Consider the following 20,160-nt stretch of genomic DNA (forward strand, 5'->3'; position numbering starts at 1 on the left):
GTCCCCTTTAAAGTGTTGTGTATACACGCCTCTCATTTCATCTACACACGGCCAAGGATGGGATTAAAAACCATAAGAGGCTGAATGTATTGTGGTATTGCTATTAATTAACTGTGATATTAATTGAACATTGCTAGAGACCCACATTCTGCTACAGACTCATATCCTGGTGAAGAAAACCTGTATAGGGTCTTGCGTATGACTTAGAGCCTGCAAATTGGTTAAAAATGGAAAGACCATCAGCACATCCCAGTACACCATGGAAAAGTCTCTGGGTCAACCCATTTAGGTCAGGGTATAAGGCAGGTTTGCTAAGTGGTATAGAAGCCTTACAAATGATGTAAAGGGTCTGGAGTCTTTCTAGCTCTATTTCTCCAATTCCCCCTTGCCCCCTTCATTCATTCACTGTCTATTCCACTTGTTTTCACTAACCCTTATGCAGGTGATGTGAATTTTGTCCTGGAACTTGCTGTAGACTTGTAGCTAGTGCTTGATCCTACCATCCAGAGATGGAGAAAATACCTTTAGAAGTTGATGGGAATTTGTCTTGAACAAAGACTGCAAATCACTCTTGTATCCCATGCTAACTATACTTTCTCTTGTCTGTGAAAATATCATATATATTAAGAGTTCAGTAGGTAGACAATTGGATAAATTCAGTAATACTTTATAACTTCTCATGTTTATAAAAGCTTTGCCACAAAGTAACACCTCAGGTTTCAGCCAGAAGTCCATAAAACCCTCTTCACCCTACTTTGGAAGGGTTTGTCTCACTCTCATTCCTGATTGTAACTGTCTATCTTTTAACAGCAGTTACTCTTTTGCAATGTGTACAAATTCTGTGGGACCCAGCCTGTTTATAGTGAAGTTAGGCAGAGCTTGGTATGGTTATGTTTGCTCAGCAACTTATGTTTATAATGGTGTAACAAACTGTCACCAGGCTTGGTTCAAGGAAGTGTATAAGTACTCCTGATTAATAGTGGATAAACAGAAACATCAGAGAGAATGGGTAGAGTGTCAGCAGATTTGGTCAATGAAGGTCAGAGAGGAAGTCAGAGAACAGAGAAACTTGCACACCTGCTCAGCTGAATGAGCAATAATCAGAAGGAAGCAGGACTTTTCTAGGTATACTGACACAGCAAACTGTTGTCTGGAATGAAAAAAACCCAGAATTCCTGATTTATTAGTAGTTTGTGGGGCAGAGGCTCTTGATTAGTATCTGGTTTCTTCTGTTTCAAAACTGCCAATTACTAGGGTGCTGTGTGTGATACAGTGTATTTGTTCCTCTTTCTCTTCTGCGCTAAGCTGTCTGCTGCTTCTCCTTATCTCGGTAGCAGTGGCCAGATAACACCAGCTCTTTGGAAATCCATCTCCTATTACTTCAACACATACAGCACATGGAGATCAGTAAAAAAGGTACAGTTGCTTGAGAGAGCTTTACATTGTATGACTCCCTAGTGTATAATAGCAAATAGGGGTCAAAGAGGGGTTATCTAGACCAGCAAGCTACATTAACAAAATAATTCCTGAAGAATGTCTGTCTGACCTGTTCTTAAAAACCTCTGAAGACAGAGATTCCACAACCTCTTGTCTTTTTTTGTGTGTGCATTCAAGGCAAGGAGTATTTAACTGAAATGTCAAAGGTATTAGCAACTGAAGTAGAAAATGAGAGTATCCCATGTTAAAGTATCTTAACATGGGAAGATAGTGACTACCACTTCTCTTACATGCTGGGTAGAATGAATGATCTTGTCACAGTGAGTCAGCAGGACTCAAATAGGACCTGCCTCTGCTGCTTTTCTATTGTGGCAGTAAAGTTTCCTCCATGTCTAAAGTTCTACTTCCGGGTATGTTATGAACTGTGTAATTGTTGACAGTGTTGAACAGCAAGACACCTCGCTCACACCTAAACTATACTGGGATGTACAAAATGAGGCATTCCTTGGCCTATCTTGCTTGTGGGCCCTGGTTTGGATCCTATTCTTAGAGCAGGGGTTTTCAACCGAGGGTATGCATACCCCTGGGGGTACTTGGGAAGGCTTCTGGGGGTACTCGGCAGCAGGTGCTGTCGCCACTTCCACTGCTGCTGCACTGCTGGTATTTCTGCCGCTGGTACTTCCACCACTGACACTTTTCGCCACCACTGGGGGACCCCCCTCCCTTCCCTGCTTGTCCACCAGCTGCCAGGAGACTCCCTCCTTCTTGACTGGCCGCCAGGGGTACACTAACCCAGAATACCTGTCTTAAAGTATGTCTCGCACAAAACAAGTAGAGAAGAAGATGTGACATCTCTCTTTTTTTTTTTATTACCTTAGTAGTTAAATCCCTTGGTAAGTAGTGATCTCTTCTACTTGAAAGGATTTGAATGCTCATTTCCCTCTCTTCCTGGATTAAATGGATGCTCTAGGGTGGGGTTTCATCAGTCTCTCTTGTTCAAGCTGCTTTCTATGCTTGGAGTACTTAAGGATGCGTTGGGCCAATGAGAGAGTTGCTATGGCTCTAGATTACCTTATTTACTTGAATTGAAGTCGACCCTGAATTTAAGATGCCTCCACAATATGGAAGAATTATAAACTTGCTATAATTTTCCAGATACATAATTATTGGAGGGTGTCTTAAGTTCATCCTTTTCCCACTGCTACAGCAGTGGCTAGGGGGTCAGGTAGCCCTCTTGCTCTCTGTCCCCTTTATTCTTCCCTATGTAGCCTTCTTCCCTGTGTAGCCCCAGCCCTGAAATTGGCACTCACCCACCCCTGGCTCCTGACAGCCTCTGCCCCCACCCCCTTCCTCCCTCAACCTCTGCTCCTTCCCCCTTTCTTCCCAGTCTCTGCCTCTGCCCCACTTCTCCCTGTCATTGTCAGATGCTGCTCGGGCTCTGTTCCATTCCAGAGCACAGCATGTGGAAGCTCAGGCCTTGCTGGGCCATGCAGCAGTGTTGGCACTGCCAGTTGGCCAGGCAGGCAGTGCAGCAGTTGACACTGCTGATTAGCTGGGCAGGGGACAGAATTTCCATATGCTCTGTACCCGGCAGAGAACTCAGCCCAAGTCAGAGCTAAACTATGCCTGACCATAAACAGGGGGGCAGAAGCTGTTGAGGGACAGCAGAAAGGGGGCAGGAGGCTGCTGTGGGTCTGATTCTGGCCCCAACCTGGGCTCACGGCCAGAGTCAGAGCTACAGAAGCCACCTCCCCCATGCCCTGCTTTGTATTCAAATCAAAGACAAGGGGCTTTCCCCCCCCATTCTCATTTGAGTAAGAAGGGGGGCAGCACCTCTTTTGACTATGTTTTGTTAGGCTTCAGTTCCTTTAGGAGAGCGTTCTGGGCCATGGATCCTAAACAAATAAGAATTTACTTGAGAAACATACAATCAATCTAATGTGTGTAGCTAAATAATTATTCATTGTACCATAAAAAAATTATGTGCAGTATAGTACATTACTTTCAAGTAGAAATATATAGATTTTATTTTATTTATTTTTCATATAATTAAAAGGCAGAAGAAAAATATTTGAACTCACTAAAATAACTAAATTTTTTTCCAACTTATGAAGTGGAAAGGTACTTTTACTTGCATCATGTTATCAGTTGAATACAATTAGCTAAAGTAACTAAAATAGCTATGTTGTAAAAGCAAAAATTAACCTAAACCTGAATTTATCCCTGAGAATATTGCTATTTTTGTACAGACATTATAGAATATCTGGTAGCTATGTTAGTAAAAGGCTGAGAATCAATTGTAGAGTTGTGGGCTAGCCTCTAGGAACATTATGCCCTCAGTCCTTAAATGTACAAATCTAGGGATTGTCAGCTGTCAGTTTAAGACTCTTTACAATATCAACCCCCTCTCCCCTTTGTAGAGAGTAACTTTTGGTACATAAATCATATCAATAGTCTCATGGAGATGCTGTTTTCCAGCCTGTTCAAGAATTAACATTTATTTTCATTTCAGTTTTAGACAGCTATATGGTTACATTCTGTCTCTAGGAAGAAATATTCTTGTGCAGCATATGATTTTTACACTGAGAAATGGTTAGAATCAGACAGCTAGGTGGAACCCTCAAAGAGTTTCCATAGTTCATAAGCAGAATTCTAGATTGCAGTGTTCATAGTAATTAGCATGGTGAATCAGATCAGTGGCTGATATAGCCCAGTGTCCATTCTTTGGAAGTATTCTATATTAAATGTCTCCAGAAGAAGATATACAAATTGTCTAAAAATACTGTAATAAGGGTCACTTTTTCTTAACCCCATACAAACAGTGATTGGCTTATGTTGTGAAACATGTGGCAGGGTTTCTGACAGATATACTGTTAGAATATTTCATGTGTGCCCAGAATGCATATTGTTAGAGTATTCGCACGTTTGTTCAGACATTGCATTTTGCAGGAATGTAAATTTTTTATTACTTTGAAAGTGTTATCTCCCCTCTGTGATAGTGGCATATCATTGTGGATCTAAATTTAGACACAGACCAGTATATGGTCTGTAGTAGAGCCTTTTTACCTTAGGGAATGCTTTTATAAATCCACCCATGCATATGAGAATCGGGACTACTAGAACAGTCCTTGGATGCCTTTGAGGAAGTAGAGGTAGAGCATTGAGACTATCATTATGCTTGCATTTATAAGATATATATGTGTACAGTGGTGAAGAGGTTCTTTGTCTGCTGGTTTCATATGTAGCTTTGAAAAGTTCCTGTAGAATATGATGTTCATTGGGAGCTATATTTTCAAACACCAACTTTTGTGCATTTCATTTTCCAGACTTGGGTACAAATTTATTCAGATGTCACATGCACCTTTTCCATCCCTGCCTCCCAAACTTGGGGTGTGTGTCTTAAGCAGGAAAATTGATTTTCTTTGGAATAGAAGCATGGAGACACTACTGTGGTGCAAAATGGCTGCCAGCTACTCTGAGGCAGCAAGCCAGAGGGATGGAGTCCAATGTTAACTATTTCACAGCTGCTCTCAAATTGGCAACAGTTTTTGCCTGAGCAGCAAAGAACTGCTGCCAGTTTGAGAGCAGCTGTGAAAAGATCAATATTGGACTTCACTCTTCCTGCTTGCTGTCTGAGAAAGCTAGCATATATATGGCAGCCAGCTTCTCCATGAAAAAAGTAGCTCTAGGTCATGACTGACAGAATCTTTTGCATTTCAATAACAAGATGTGTCTTACTTGGGGTGAAGGGGACTGTGGTATGCAAGAAAATATGGGTATGTCTGTAGATAAATGAGCAAATTGGGAATTAATTGTACATTTGGAAACTGTGTTCATTCACTTGATTTGGGAATGTTGGTATGCAAATGGACCATACTGCAGGTATCAATTACATTTTTTCCATATTTAAGCATGGATTTTGTTTGTGCAGTGGCTGCCTAAACAATTTTACAGGTACAATTTAAGAAAGTAATTTTGGCCTAGAGTGTTTGGCGATATGTACTGCAAATTCAGTAGAAGACCACCAGCAGGCTTCAGTGCAGAACTCTACATCCTGACTGACACACAAAGAAAACAGACATTCATTATTACAAGTTATAAATGAGATGGGAGGCTTAATTTTTCTCTCACCAGGTTTCTGTTGAGTTTTCTGGTAGGCTTAGTGTAGCAGTGAATGTGAAGCCAGGTGGTGGGAAGCTAAAATAAGTTGCCAGGAAAGGGAAACTAACATAGGTTGGAAATGTTACATTTAGCTACCGAATATTTTTTGCTCTTTGCAGAACTCACCACAGTTGAGCTCACTGACTCTAAGAGTTGCTTTTTTATATGAAAATCTTAGTAAGATTATCTGTAAGACAAAAGATAAAAAGTAAAATAAAAGCTACAGACAAGGCCTCTTTTCCAGTAAAAATATTTGTTGTTTTTAGAAGATTTGCTTCTGTTGCTTTTTGAGAATTTCTACAAAGGTATCCACAATGTATTACAGCAAAAGCCATGTTATCTGGCACTTGATCAACTGGAAAGCTCCACTAACAAGCATCTGAGGGATGCAGCAAAAGTGAAACTGGAAGTTCCACTTCCAGTTTCACTGTCACGAGCAGAGTTCTTCTTCTTCGCTTCACTTCTTCAGCCCACAGCCTGCGGCAAATTTGTGATTTAGACTTTGATTAAAAGTTCTATTTGTTAAACTCCTTCAGTGATAGCAAATTGCCTTTCAAGCTCTGTATCTGAAGGAGAGCACAGTAAAAGTAATAGCAACTTCGAAAGGAAAGATGCAAGATCTCATTATTTTGTTATATTATTTTCAATGTATTTTGTGGCTACTTTTAAATGTCCCTTTTTGTGTAGCAGAAAACACAACTGATTTATAATAAAAAAATCTGACATACAAAATTCACATCTATTGAATGAATATGGGTTTTTGGGCTACTGTCTGCATTTGTTTGCTTTATAGTTGTCTTTTGTGTTTTTAGTGGTTCTCATGACATATGGATATATGCTTGCTTTTTTTTTTAAAGCAGTGAAAATTATGTATTTTAAAATAAGTCAGACTGAATCCTGGTCTAAGGCAATATTCACCTAGTTGTTAAAATACGTTGAAAACATTGACTCTTTCCTGACTTTGTTGTGTGGTATAAGCTCTTGATAAAATGCTTTCTCTCCTCCTGTCTATTTAAAACTAAAACCAAAAACTGCCTGAATGCCAAATTGTTCCTGTAGGACATAAACCAGAACAAAGATGGCTTTGAAATTTTGCTGCAAAGCCAATGTAGTAATGAATCTATTTGAAATGAATCTAATGGAAATAAGGTCACGTTGTTGATATATATTACTACTTCTGATTGGATTGCAAAGGGTTTTTCAACTTTCAAGTATTTAATGAATTGAGTGTAAAGAAAAAGCAAGTTGGGCTCCTTAATTGTTATCATTTGATTTAATCCAGCCTCTTAATATAAAAAGTAAAATTTTAATGATGATCTTTTTAAAGATTCCTTTTTTTTCCAATGCTCAGAATCAGAATTTCTTCTCTGTTATTGCTGACTTGTTTCTAGCAATACTCACAGTGTGCTAAGTACTATACAAATTCTCAAGGAATCATGACCTTTGACTTTTGATAGTTCATAGATTTTTGGAGAGAGAGCATGCTTGAAAGAGTTAAACTGGACAATACTTTAAATAGGATTCTTAATCTTCACAGACCTTCTGTAAAAGCATGGTTGGTTTTATATTCTTTCATTGGCGTACTGTTCACAGATTCCCCTGCTCTGTGTGGCTGCTCAGTCAGTGAAGAGAATCTTATTTTCCGTGCTTGCTTGGTACTTCTAGAATTAGGATTTCCAAAATGAAGCATTTGAAAACATGAATCAAAAACCTTAAAAATAATGATTTTGTAAATTTGCTTTTTTTTCTTGAACTGTTAACTTTCTAAGAGTGAGAGGCCCAATAACTTACCTTTCCTTCTTCATTCCCTTTCTTATTCCTATTGTCCCTCACCTGCTCTACCCCATTTTTGTTTAACTCCTAATCTCCCCACAGTGTCTAGTATAATCCCAGTTTGCCCCCTGCATATTTTTTCTCCCTTTTCCCCCAGTGTCCAAATTATTCTGTCCCCCACATCAGTTGTGGCCTTAGGGTTGGGGCCCTGGGCAAGGAAGTCATTTGGGACCCTTTAGAGGCTTAATTTTGATGACCTGTAAGCAAGTTGGACATTTTTTATTTTAATTTCACTTTGCCCTATCCATGAAACTGCAATGAAAATATCTTAATACAATATTGATAATAGAAATATTCAGTGTAATTAATTTTTATTTTTTATAAAGTGTGGGGCCCTGGGCAGTGGCCTGGTTTGCCCTCCCCTAAGGCCACTACTGCCCCATTCCTGTATATAGTCCCTGCCTGCGCCTTATTTTCCACATTCCCTTTCAAACCCTCAAATTCCCTCTCTGCATGTCCTCAAATTCTTCTTGCTGCTCACATGCTTCTGCATTGCCTTATTATCCCTTCCCTCCCACATGCATACTATTGCTTAGTGGTAAAGAGTTACAGCCTTTGCTAGCAAGTCTCATTTCTGAATGGAAAGAACATTTTGACCATCTTGACTGAGGGCTTTCTGTGGGTTCACCATCACTGAAAGCAATGAGAGAGAGCAACCACTTGATATAAGGATCAAATCTTATGACTTTCATTCCAGGATTTAGGGGATCTAAGTAATGGCTTTTTTTTCTTTTGTTTGTTTTAAGACACATTTTGCTCTTCAAAATGCCTATAAAATATTTCACATTTGTAAGTATATTTTACACTTTTAAATAGTTTGAGAGTGCTGTAGCTATGTTCGCTATATTCCAGCGGATTCTGCTTTATAGAATCGCTGGTTAATAGAATCAACCACGTATTTGAATCAACATGGGAAAACCAAAATAATTTGTATATTATTGCATGTAAGAATTGTGCTCATATTAGAATCACAATTTTTGGTTTTTGGAATCATTTTACCGGGAAAGCCTGGGGGCTTTGCAGTTTTGTGAGGAGTCTTCTGCAGGCTGGCAGAGTTCCAGCCTGCAGGGGGCTGGGAGGGAGCAGGAGGAGAGTGGTCGGGCAGGGAGTGCCATGTTTTAGCTAGCACATTCCAGCTCCTCTTACAGGTACAGTTATCCCATCCTCCTTTCCCATTAAAACATAACAATAACAACACTAAACAACAGCGGAGTACAGAATTTCAAATACTTGTAATTAAGTTTGGTCACAAGATGGATTAGAAATCTTCAGAGATATCAATGCTACTGTTGTCAGGTGACACAAATCTATTAATTCTGACCATGTCAAGCCACTCTTTAACTGTGTCTATGGACAACTTAGTTGTTGCACTTGCTGTCATACTACCTCTGGAGTGCAGCCTGCAACCTCCCGCTCAGACTCTACTAAGATCTATGTCTATGTTGATTGGACATCTTTGAACACTAGCTAGTGTAGTCGCAACTTTTTTCCTACCTAGCTCACCATCCTAGGGAATCTTGTAGTGAAAGCAACAGATTTACCTTTGCAGTTGGAAGAGAGGAAATGTAGAGGAAAGACGATAGGCAGACAAGGTTTGTTAGGTGAATCTGATATCTTTTGTTACGTAAATATAAACATAAATAGTTGGAAAAAAATTCTTAGCAAGCTTTCAGATTTAAAACCCTTCATCAGGCTGAGGAAGCATCTGCAGTTGGTCTGTGCTCTTCCGGGGTGGAACGAATAATAAAGAAGCCAGAGGCTGGTATGCATGCAAGAAAGGCAGTCAGTAATGATGTAAATTGAGGAAATTGATCAGCTCTTGAAAAGCAATGGAGAGTTCCCCTTAGAGTCCCCAGCCGGGTACATTTTGGTCAAGTATAGGCAATATATGTTGAGGCAGTAGAGTTCTATCTATGTACCAGAGCAGCCAGTTTCTGTGCAGGGGTTGGGATTGAGGGAGTGTGGGATGCCTAGAGGACAAGCCAGACACTAGTCACAGGAAGCTTGGTATCTTCACATAATATTGAACCAGTTCAACATAATAATTGATTATCTGGGCATACTTTTGAAATGGTTACTGAGGTTTAAACTATTCTAAACTGGCTTATATGTCTAGATTCTTGAGGCTTCAGTTGAGGTCCAAGTGTTATGTCTGTCTTCACCCTGATGGTCTCCAATTTAATCTCCAGTGTTAATAATCCAATTAAATTGGCATCAAACATTTTGAGCATCTTTTTCAGCTTGTTTGCCACAATGGATAGTAAGAATATTGAGAGGCCTCAAGGTTCCTATTTAGTCCATGTGAACATACTCTTCACTTGCAGAACTGAAATCGGTGGGATTCTTCATATAGAATATAGGGCTAAGAACAGACCATCAAAGCCCAAGGATGATTTCATTCAGTCTTTGCAGGTTAGTTTAAACTGCAGAGATTAAATTGAAACAAAAGTGAACAGACATTTACCTTTGATTCAGGTAATGCAGTAACATGGCTGCAATGACTCAGATCTGAAGCCGGGGGGCACTAAAGCATGACTTGCTGGCACTTAGTCAGCATGAACTGTGTGTTTGCTTCCTCTTCCTGCTGCCTCCAAGGTTTCTGGGATTTGAAGTCCAAAATCACAGCAGGATTCTGCAGGGTTGCTCATCACTACTTCTTCCTGCTTCCAGGTGCCTCTGGGATTTGTAGTCCACAGTTGCACCCCAGCTGTAAGTTTGAATGGGGGAAGGGGTGTTTAAACTCCCTCCCTGGCTCCAGACCCCAGCTGGGGTTTACCTGGTTGGGGAGTAGGGGAGCGTTCTGCCTCCTGTAGACTGGGCTTGCTCCCCCACCCTTGTCAGCCAGTCCTCACTGTCCAGCTAGGGACCAGAGTCAGGGCAGCCCTGCTGTCTAGAGCAGACAGCCCAGCCCAGGGCTGCTGAACATGCTGGGGGACCATGATTTAACTTGAACCAGGAAGGGGTCTAGGACAGAAGATTCATAAACTGGTTTGACCCAAATTAGTTAAGTTTGATATACTACATTCAACCAGGTTTATCTTAAACCAGTTTCAGGCAGTTTTGAAACTGGTTTATGTGAACTTAGCTTCTGTTGTGTTACAGGTTTAAACCAGTTTCTGATCACTTAAACCAGTTTGAGTAACTTCTGTCCCTAGCCTAGAAGTATAGATTGTTGTAATTGGGCAGAATCACTGTTCCTTTAAATGTATAGTATGAATAGAGTCACCAGAAAACTGTAATGGAGTAATCAGAATCAGACTGGCAATCTTAAAATTTGAGTATTTTTCCTATTATCTCTATACAAGTAAACAGAGTTATATTTTGCACATATTTTCGAAATAAAAATATTTAGGAAGGGAATCCATTGACATCTTGGCTGTATAAAAAGTTACAAAAACAAACAAACAGTCTTTTGGGAGCAATGTGGAGACTTTGTTCCAGCTTGTAGCTATGAAGAGAATTTATTTTGTTATTTTATTTGTTTGCTGTCCTTTCCAACAAAAGCACAATGCATCTTACAATAAGAGAACAGATTAAAGGCCCGAATTTCTAAAGCAAGGGTGGGCAAAATGCAGCCCATGGGCTGGATGCAGCCCGCCAAGTCATTCTATCCGGCCCACGGGGCCCCTAAAAATTTAGAAAATGAAGATTTTGCTGCCCCTGGCTGTCTGTCATGCACCCCTTGATGGCTTGCTAAAACTCAGTAAATGGTCCTCTGCCCAAAATAATTGCCCGCCCCTGCTCTAAAGGTTACTCATACAAGCAAATTATACTTATGCCATGCATAATTCCTAACTACAACCCTATGAAACTACTCTCTTGTTGAAAAATTTCCTGTGACCTTAAGTTGTTGCATTTTCCATCTCTAAAACAAGTCAATAATGTGTTCAGCATGGAAAAAGAAATATGTTTTTTCTCTCTTCTTTTTAAGATTAGCCCAGAAATTAGCTCAACTGTATACTAGCTCTCTTGTGTAACCTAGCAAGGACATGTTGACTAAATTATCTATGACAGTTTACATTATGGAATATATTCAAAGGCACAAATGGCAATTATGCCTTTGAAAATGTACCCTGTTGCATTTAAATGTGTGGCTTGGAAGTGATAAAAAATGATTTGTGTGATATAAATATTAAAAATTATGAATTATGGCATCCTATAGCTATGTATATTGTTCTTCACAGTTATTTCTTTCACTCCTAGGAATATGTAGGTTTCTTAGTTTACATTTATATTACCCAGAACTAACATTTATCTTATTTCATGTCTGTTACTTTTCTGGTTCATAAAAATATAAATGACATTAATAATTATAGTAATCTCTAACCTAGTTAACCTATAACTTATAAAGTGGAAAGTACATCCTGCTTATGTAAGTTTATATTTATTTAGCTGCCCTATTATCTCACACTTACTTTAGTGTGGACACAATATGATAACTGCGAGCCATACTCCTGTGCAACCAACGCAATTGTCCTTTCACACGCCTCATAACTGTCATGCAACATCCCCTCATGTGTTGCACTTGTACCAATTAAATTTGCAACACTTCCTTAAGTAAATATAAGTTACACATGGTGTCAGTGCTTTTCAGATTATTTACTCGATGGTTGATCGTGTAAAGGTTTAGGCACAGAAGTAACTTTATCCATATTTGTCTCACTGAAGTCAATGGAACTAATAACAGGAGTACAGTTTTCCCTGACTTTATGCTGTACATGTGTTCATGGAAAACAGTGCATAACTTGAATTTGCATGAAGGGAACCCCCTCTGCAATTTAACAAATAGGGATACACTTCAAGACTTCGACTGTACTGACCCCCAAATCCATTTCTACCACTTCTACAAGACAATTTTGGTACTTACCAACAGCAGACAGTATGCACAAGCACAGGGTACTATCATAATGGGAATGGCAACTACAGAAACACGCGTTACAGATAACGAGTGAGGAGCACAGATCCACACAGGAGACTATATTTCGATGTGTGGTGCTCCTACAATGCACCACACAAAGCAGCTGACTGCAGGCTTCTACCACACTGATTGCATAAGAGTGAATATCCCTTACATATGACGAATTTTTTAAGTAAATAGGGTCATTGCATAGGAGCGAATTTGAACATACAGAGCCCACATAAAGCAAGGGAAACATGTAGTTGTTCTTGCACATAAGCCTCTGCAAGATCATTGCATTTAAATCCAAAGCCTTTGGGTGAAATCCTTAGTTTAATCCTTTGAGTCCAAATGGTTTGATGTAGTAGCAAGGAGCAAGAAGGTTAGGTATTATTAAGGAAAAGCAACTAGCAACACGATAAAATCAGTCGTTCCTAATTTAACTTTTAGGGTCTTACATCTTTCCCTCGGGCTGTAAGTACAAGATAAATAGGGCTATGCAAAATTTCACTGGCTTCTTTGTTTCAACACTGTTTCGACTCATTTTGAGCTCAAAACAGCGAAATCGAAACAAAACAAAGGGCTTTGAAACATCCTCAAAATGAAATGAGGATAATTGAAACGTTTCAAAAGTTTTCCTTGCAGGGAAACAAAGTAAGGAGAGGGAGGGGGAAGAGGGGAGAAGGACTGCTCTGACATTGATTATGTAGGTAGCGAGTGACTGTGATCTGTCCCTGAGGTCCCTTCCAATCCCAGTGCTCTAGAGGAGGGATGAAAAAACAGCATAAAAGGCAGCATTGTTTGAACTGGCCTGCTTTCTGCCTTGGGGAAAGTTACTGAGATATCTTCTAGAAGCTCAGGAATGTTGGACAACAAAGGCTACTACTACCATTGATTTGATTTCCTACTTGCTAGCCTAGCAAGTGGGATTCTGCAATACCTTCTGCTTTATTATTAATTGATTTATTCTTTTCAACTTAATAATTATCTTGGATATTATACTATAGAATTTATAGAGGATGGCACATTATAAATGTATAAAGATAAAACTATATAAATATATATCTTGGATATTATAATATAGAATTTATATAGGAAGGCAAATATACATTTATATATTTTTATAAAGACAAGACACTATGAAATACACCATGAAGCGTGCTGGAAAAGCAGCTGGCAAGCCTTCAGGGAGGGATGGAGGAGGGGGTAGAGGGAGAGGTATAAGTTCCTTCCCCTCCAAACTGAGATGCAGTCTCTTTCCTACAACTAGCAGGGATGAGGCTTCCATTTCTACAGGCAGGAAGGAGAGAGGAGTAGTGCCAGTGCCACTGCCTGTGCCTGAGTCTGCATCCCCTCCAAGAGCATCAGCCACCTCCCTCCCACCCCCCACCATGACAACAAGCACCAGCACCAGCGTGACAGTCTCCTCCACCCCTATTTCACTTTACCATGCTGAGCCTTCCAGTGCCAGAGGAAGAGCTGGACCTCGACTTGGACCTGGACCTGAGTGCCCTAGCAAGGGAAATTCTGGGGAAGGATGGGGAATTGTCTGAGTTTGTGCTCCACACCCCTCAAGTTTCCCCCAGAGCCAGGTCTCCTTCCCCAGAAGGCACTTCAGAGGAGACTGAGGTAGAAGTTGTGGAGGCAGGCGGCTCAGCTGTGTCTACTCCTTCTGTTGCTATGCCTCTACCTGCTGAGGAGGGGGAAACTGCAGCACACACACATGCACCCACACCCCAGATGTGAGCGGGTAGTGTGGTCTGGGATCATTTTGAGCTGGCAGATGATCCCACATATGCTGTCTGCTTGCACGGCTGAGCCAAAACCAGCCAGGAAAAGGGACCAAAACACGTGAGCACCATGGGGATGCTGATGCATCTCTGCAGGCACCACTCCCTTGCCCTTGGTCCTCCTCAACCTGGCACCAGTGGGAGTGTGCTCAAAGGGAAGTCCCCCTCTCGCTCCAAAGCCACCATCCCCCCAAAGCAGAGGCAGGCCACCCTGGAACAGTGGGGGAAAGAGGGACAAAGGGGGGTGCGTTGCAAGGGCAAGTGAGATCTCCCCATTGCTCTGGGTGATACTTACTGTAAATGGCTACCCCTTCTCCTTAGTTGAGCACCCAGGGTTCAGGCAGCTCATGGCGCTCATGGCTTCATCATACCAAATGCCTGCATGCAGCAGGTGCCCTCCCTGTATGAGGAGGCATGCAGGGAGAATTTGAAGGAGCTGTGCAAGGCAGGTCTGCAGGTGGCCTTACACTTCACTTTAGACATCTGGAGCAGCCAGGGTGGAGATCACGCCTACCTCTCTTTCACAGGGCGCTGGTGTGACCAGTCAGGCCGTTGGTGGGCTCTCCTTCAAGCCGAGGTGATGGATGAGTCCCACATGGCAACAGAGATCATGGGGGCTATGAACTGCTTGGTGCAGGGGTAGTTCATTGGGCAGGGCGAGCTCACCCTTGGGTTCATGGTCACCGACAATGGGGCCACTATGGTCAAGGCGGTCCGTGGTGCCAACTTTGTTGGCATCTGCTGTGTGGCACATGGGCTGCACCTTGTAGTCTAGGATGCCTTGGAGCAGGACAGGGCTGCCAGTGGTGGTACCAACACCACCAGCAAACTCATTTCCAAATGCAGAAGGGGGCAGGTGGAACTTCACTTACCTGATGCTTGAGAGGCTGGTGGAGCAATAGAAGGCCACTTATGAGATGGCCTTGCTCGGGGAGATTGGGATCAGTGGCCCCCTTAACAGAGCTGAGTGGGATACCATCTCCCAGATCTTGGTGGTCCTCAAGCCCTTCCTTGAGGCTACCGAGACCCTCAGTACTGGCATGCCATCCTTAGTCGGGTGATCCCTGTAGTGAGGGAACTTCAGAGCCAAATGGAGAGCTTCCAGGGGATAAGTGTTCCTGACTGGGGCAAGCAACTGTCACCAGATGTGCAGGCACTGGCTAGGTGGCTAAAGGAGGGCATCAGGAAACAGCTTGATCCTTTGCAGTCCGGTACAATCCATGTGCTGGCTGCCATGTGTGACGCAAGTGTAAAGGGCAGCGTATGTAGCAGCCAAAGCCTGAATCAGTGGACAGAGGTACTAGTGAAGAGAGTCAGGGAGGCAGAATGGCAGAGGTGGGGGGACATGGAAGAGGGGGATCCACTGTCCCATGCTAGCACACCATCCACCAGCCAGTCTCCTTCTGTACCACAAGCACTGTCAATGTGGGCCAAGGGCATAGCTTCCATGGTGGGGTCCAGAGGCACCCCCCCACCATCAGTCAGGTAGCGCTCAGGCCTTGGTGGCTGCCTATCTACCTGAGGGTGTGGAGCCGCTGCTGTGCAACCCCTTGGCCTACCAGGCAAGCCACAGCCAGATGTGGCCAGATCTGGCCACAGTTGCCTAGGAACACTTGTCCTGTCCACCGACCACTGTTCCGAGCGAGAGGATGTTCAGCATTGTTGGGGATGTAGCAATGCCCTACCACACCTGCTTGGATCCTGGTTTGATGGAGCAGCTGGTGTTCCTGAAGTTGAACCTCCTGCTCCTGGGGTTCCCCAAGCTCCAGGTGCAGATGGAGTGACTGCCACCCTCTTCACTCAGTTCACACCTATTTCCTTTTTTTATTTTTTAAAAGTCATTTAATGTCCTGCTCTCAGAGCTGGAGAAGGCTCTCACTGCATCACCAGCCAGCAGGGGAAGAACACGTCCCTGCTGAGCTTCCATGCCCAGACAAACTTGGAGATATGGACTGGGGCAGTGGGGAAGGAGAAGGCCCCAGGTCCTGGGCATGACCGTTAAAACTGAACTGTGCCAGGGTCAGGAGGCCTGGTGGGACCGTGGGCTGTGTGGCAGCCCCAGGAAATGCCAGGACCAAGGATCCCCCTGGTGAAAGGCAGGTAGGAGGCACCATAACTCCAGCCACCACATGCACACACACAGTCCTGGCTGGTGAAAGCCCAGACCCATCACGCAGGGCTTGAGGCTTGCTGGTTGCAGTGGAGTTGTGAGTCTCCAGGTAAGCTCAACATAGTTGCCTGGGATGCCAGCTTTTGGGTTGAAAAACCCTTCGTCAGGCTGAGGAAGCACCTGCAGTTGGTGTGTGTGTGTTCCTGGATGGAAGGAATAGAAAAGAAGCCAGAGGCTGGCATGCAATGCAGGCAAGAAAGCCAATCAGTGAAAATGGAAATGGAGGCATCAGGGTGTGAGGGACAGGCTGGGGGAGGGGGGCGGGGAGGCAGATGTAGCAGTACAGGTAAAAGTGGAGAGGTACCTGGAAGTCAGATGTCTGGCAAGTTGTAGTGTGCCTCTGGCTTCTTTTCTATTCCTTCCATCCAGGAACACACACACACCAACTGCAGGTGCTTCCTCAGCCTGACGAAGGGTTTTTCAACTCGAAAGCTTGCTAAGATCTATTTCTGTAGCTATTCAGGTGGTCTGCTAAAAGATACCAAATTAGATTGAGCCAAAGGAAAGGACCTTGTCTGCCAGTGCCATGTCCTTAGACAAACACCTCTAGTGCCTGACCGGAAGGACTCAGGGTCCTGGGCACATCTAAGCCCCAGGGCTGGGGCTGGCAGGGAGTGTTTCCTGGCAGCTGCTGGAGAAGAAGCTCCTGCAGGAGAGGAAAGAAAGGCTCTGTGACAGTTTGGCTGCCTGAGATGCTGCTGGTGCTACTATGCTGCTCACTAAGTTGTTATTAGTATTATCTGTCGTTATTTAAAGTGGTGGAGTGACCTGAGGCTGTAGGGGAGGAGGAGACTTCATTGGGGAAAACTACCGTGTTGTGTAGTGGCCCCAGCGCCAGCGAGGCCTTAACACACACACAGTCACACGTCACAAATTTTGCTTGTCAGCAGCCTGAGGTGCAGTTTCCCAGAAACCCCTGCACCTATCTCTTTGAAACTTGGTAGGCTTCATGGCCTCAGAGGGGGCTACTATCTCTGCAAGTAACATCTAAATCAAGCAAGAAATGACAAACTTATAGACAGTTTTGTGCTTCCCCATTATAGCCTATGGGCGAAACATCGAAACAGCGAAACAGTTTGGATGAAACAAAACAAAACAGTGTTTTCAAAATGCAATGAGACTTGAAATGAAACACTGTCCCATTGAAACGGTGAAACTGAAGTTGAAATTAAATGGTGCTGTTTTGTACAGCCCTAAAGATAAGTGAAAGTGTGTACATAAGACTCCGAAAGTTACTTTTTGTTGAATCTGATGAAGGCAATCAAGGCACAGCTTAATTTTGTGTTAGTAATATATTCTGTGCTTGCCAGTCTGCCGGCACTCTTTCCTTTGTGTCTGCAGTCATTTGTTTCTGTATGCTTTTGGACAAATGCAACAACTAGTGACAAGGATGGGATCCCACAAACAGGGCATGCATTAAATCAACCTTACAGATATACTTTAATTGTGTGTACTTGGAATCTGTTGGAACTCAAAATGGCTACTTATATTGGAACAGTTGGAGCTTATGGCTAAGTACAGATGTTCAAAAGGCAGGGCAGGGTGGGCAGGGCAGGGTCAGGTCCGCGTGGCCGGGCCCCCTCTGCCCCAACTTCTTGACAGCTGCAGCCAGGGAGCTACAGTGAAGGGCTGCCCAGCCCAGTTTTTGCTGTGCTGGAAACTGGGGCCGGGGGGAAAGGAGCCCCCCCTGATGTAAGTCACTCCTGCCCAGTTTGCTAGTTGCGCTCTTCGGGGTGGGAGGAGGCTGGGCTGGGTCCCTCCCTACCCCACCCCACCCCACCCCCCTACCCCCAGTTCCCAGCATGGCAAAAAGCCAGAATGGGGTAAGGGAATCTAGGATGAGGGGTGTTGGCACATGTGCACATGCAACTCCTAACTCCATGCCTCCCAGGGGCCCTGATGGAAGGGCAGGGTGGGACAGCACAGAGGCCTATGGCTGGGCTTCATCACCCAGCTGGGAGCAGTTCCTCCCACCTGGGCATTGGCAGTGCCAGCAGTTGCAGGGCACAAGGCTGATAACAATGGGCAGCCATCCTGGCTGAGGAGTGGCACCCAGCCTGCCCCCCTGCCTCCAGCCACTGCTTAGCAAGCTCCAGCCTGGGCACTCTGGGTGGCAGCAGTCTCTGCTTCTGCCTGCACCAGCTGAATCTGAGGCTTTTTGTTTCAGTTTGTGCCAATTGGCTGGAATAGCCTGTGAAATTCATGACTGTTCTGGCCAATCTGGGATGCATGGTCAGCCTACCTATGCCTCATCTGCATATACATTTTTGGAGATCATAGATTCATAAATGCTAGGGTTGGAAGGGACCTCAACAGATCATCGAGTCCAACCTCCTGCCTAGGCAGGAAAGAGTGCTGGGATTAGATGCCTATCTGCCTTCTCTTAAAGACCCCCAAGGTAGGGGAGACCACCACCTCCCTTGGAAGCCCATTCCAAATTTTGGCCACCCTTACCGTGAAGAAGTTTTTCCTGATATCTAGCCTAAATCTGCTCTCTGTCACTTTGTGATCATTGTTCCTTGTTACCACAAGAGGTGCCATGGTGAACAGAGTATCTCTGATCCCTTGCTGTGTTCCCATAATGAATTTGGCCACAAAATCACCTCTCAGCCTTCTCTTGCAGAGGCTGAAGGGGTCCAGGTCCCTCAGCCTCTCCTCATAGGGCCTGTTCTGTAAGCCCCTAACCATACAAGTAACCCTCCTCTGGACCCTCTCAAGTCTATCAACATTCTTCTTGAAGTACAGTGCCCAAAACTGGATACAGTACCAACTGTGGTCTGACCAATGCTGCATAGAGGGGAAGGATCACCTCCTTGGTTCTATTTGTCATGCTTTGCTGATCATTTCATCACACTAACAACTCATGTTTATTTGGAGTCTGCTATGACTCCAAGATCCCTTTCTGCTTTTGTGCTGCTGAGAGGATCACTTCCCAGCCAGTAGGTGTTCTGGATATTTTTGTGCCCTAGGTGCAGCACTCTGTACTAGTCCTTGTTGTACTGCATCCCATTGTGTACTGCCCACTTTTCTAACCTGTCCAGGTCTGGCTGCTATTGTTCCCTACCCTCTGGAGTGTGCTCTTCACCCCACAATTTAGTATCATCTGCAAATTTGGACAGAGTACACTTCACACCTACATCCATGTTACTGATGAAGATACTGAAGGGTACAGGTCCAAGGACCGAACCCTGCAGGATCCCACTACTCACATCCTTCCAGGTCAATACCGACCCATCTACTATCACTCTCTGCGTGTGACCGCTAAGCCAATTTGCCACCCACTGGACCACGTAAACATCTATGTCACAGCCTCTTAATTTATTTATGAGAATGGAATGAGATACTGTATCGAAGGCCTTGCTAAAATCCAAGAAATGACATCTACCTCTACTCCTGCATCTAAGCATGTTGTGACCCTGTCATAAAACAAAACCGGATTGGTCAGGCATGATCTACCTGCTACAAATCCATGCTGGTTTCCCTGCTGCATTATTTTTCCCACTGGACTCCCACAAATGCGATCCTTCATAATCTTTTCAAAGACCTTTCCAAGGATGGAGGTGAGACTGACTGGCCTATAATTACTCAGATCCTCCTTCCTCCTCTTCTTGAAAATAGGGACCACATTGGCCCTTTTCCAGTCCTTCGGGACTTGACCCAAGTGCCATGAGTGCTCAAACAGCTGTGCTGGTGGTTCTGCTATGACACTGGCCAATTCCTTCAGTACTCGTGGATGCAGCTCATCCGGGCCTGCTGGCTTGAACACATCCAGCCCATACAAATGACTGCACCAAGTCAGCGTCGACAGGTGGTGGGTTAGTGTCCCTCTGACGCCCATCTAAGAACCCATTAGGAGACTTATCTTGAGCCCT

At 43.8% G+C, this 20,160-nt stretch overlaps 1 protein-coding gene across 5 annotated transcripts in view; it reads left to right on the top strand.

Annotated features, from left to right (window-relative positions):
• CUNH8orf34 (chromosome unknown C8orf34 homolog) overlaps nucleotides 1-20,160 on the top strand; it is a 418,058-nt gene that overhangs the window by 12,446 nt on the left and 385,452 nt on the right. Inside the window, exon 2 of one of the 5 annotated variants that reach the window (XM_019527770.1) lies at nucleotides 1,338-1,416. The exons of the other annotated variants lie outside the window; for them this stretch is intronic. The gene's annotated coding sequence lies outside the window, so the exon portion shown is untranslated. The remainder of the gene's footprint in view (nucleotides 1-1,337; nucleotides 1,417-20,160) is intronic. 5 annotated transcript variants of the gene reach the window in all.

This window comes from Gavialis gangeticus, unplaced genomic scaffold (assembly GCF_001723915.1).
Source record: "Gavialis gangeticus isolate Ggan-Ray unplaced genomic scaffold, GavGan_comp1, whole genome shotgun sequence".
Classification (NCBI taxonomy): domain Eukaryota; kingdom Metazoa; phylum Chordata; order Crocodylia; family Gavialidae; genus Gavialis; species Gavialis gangeticus.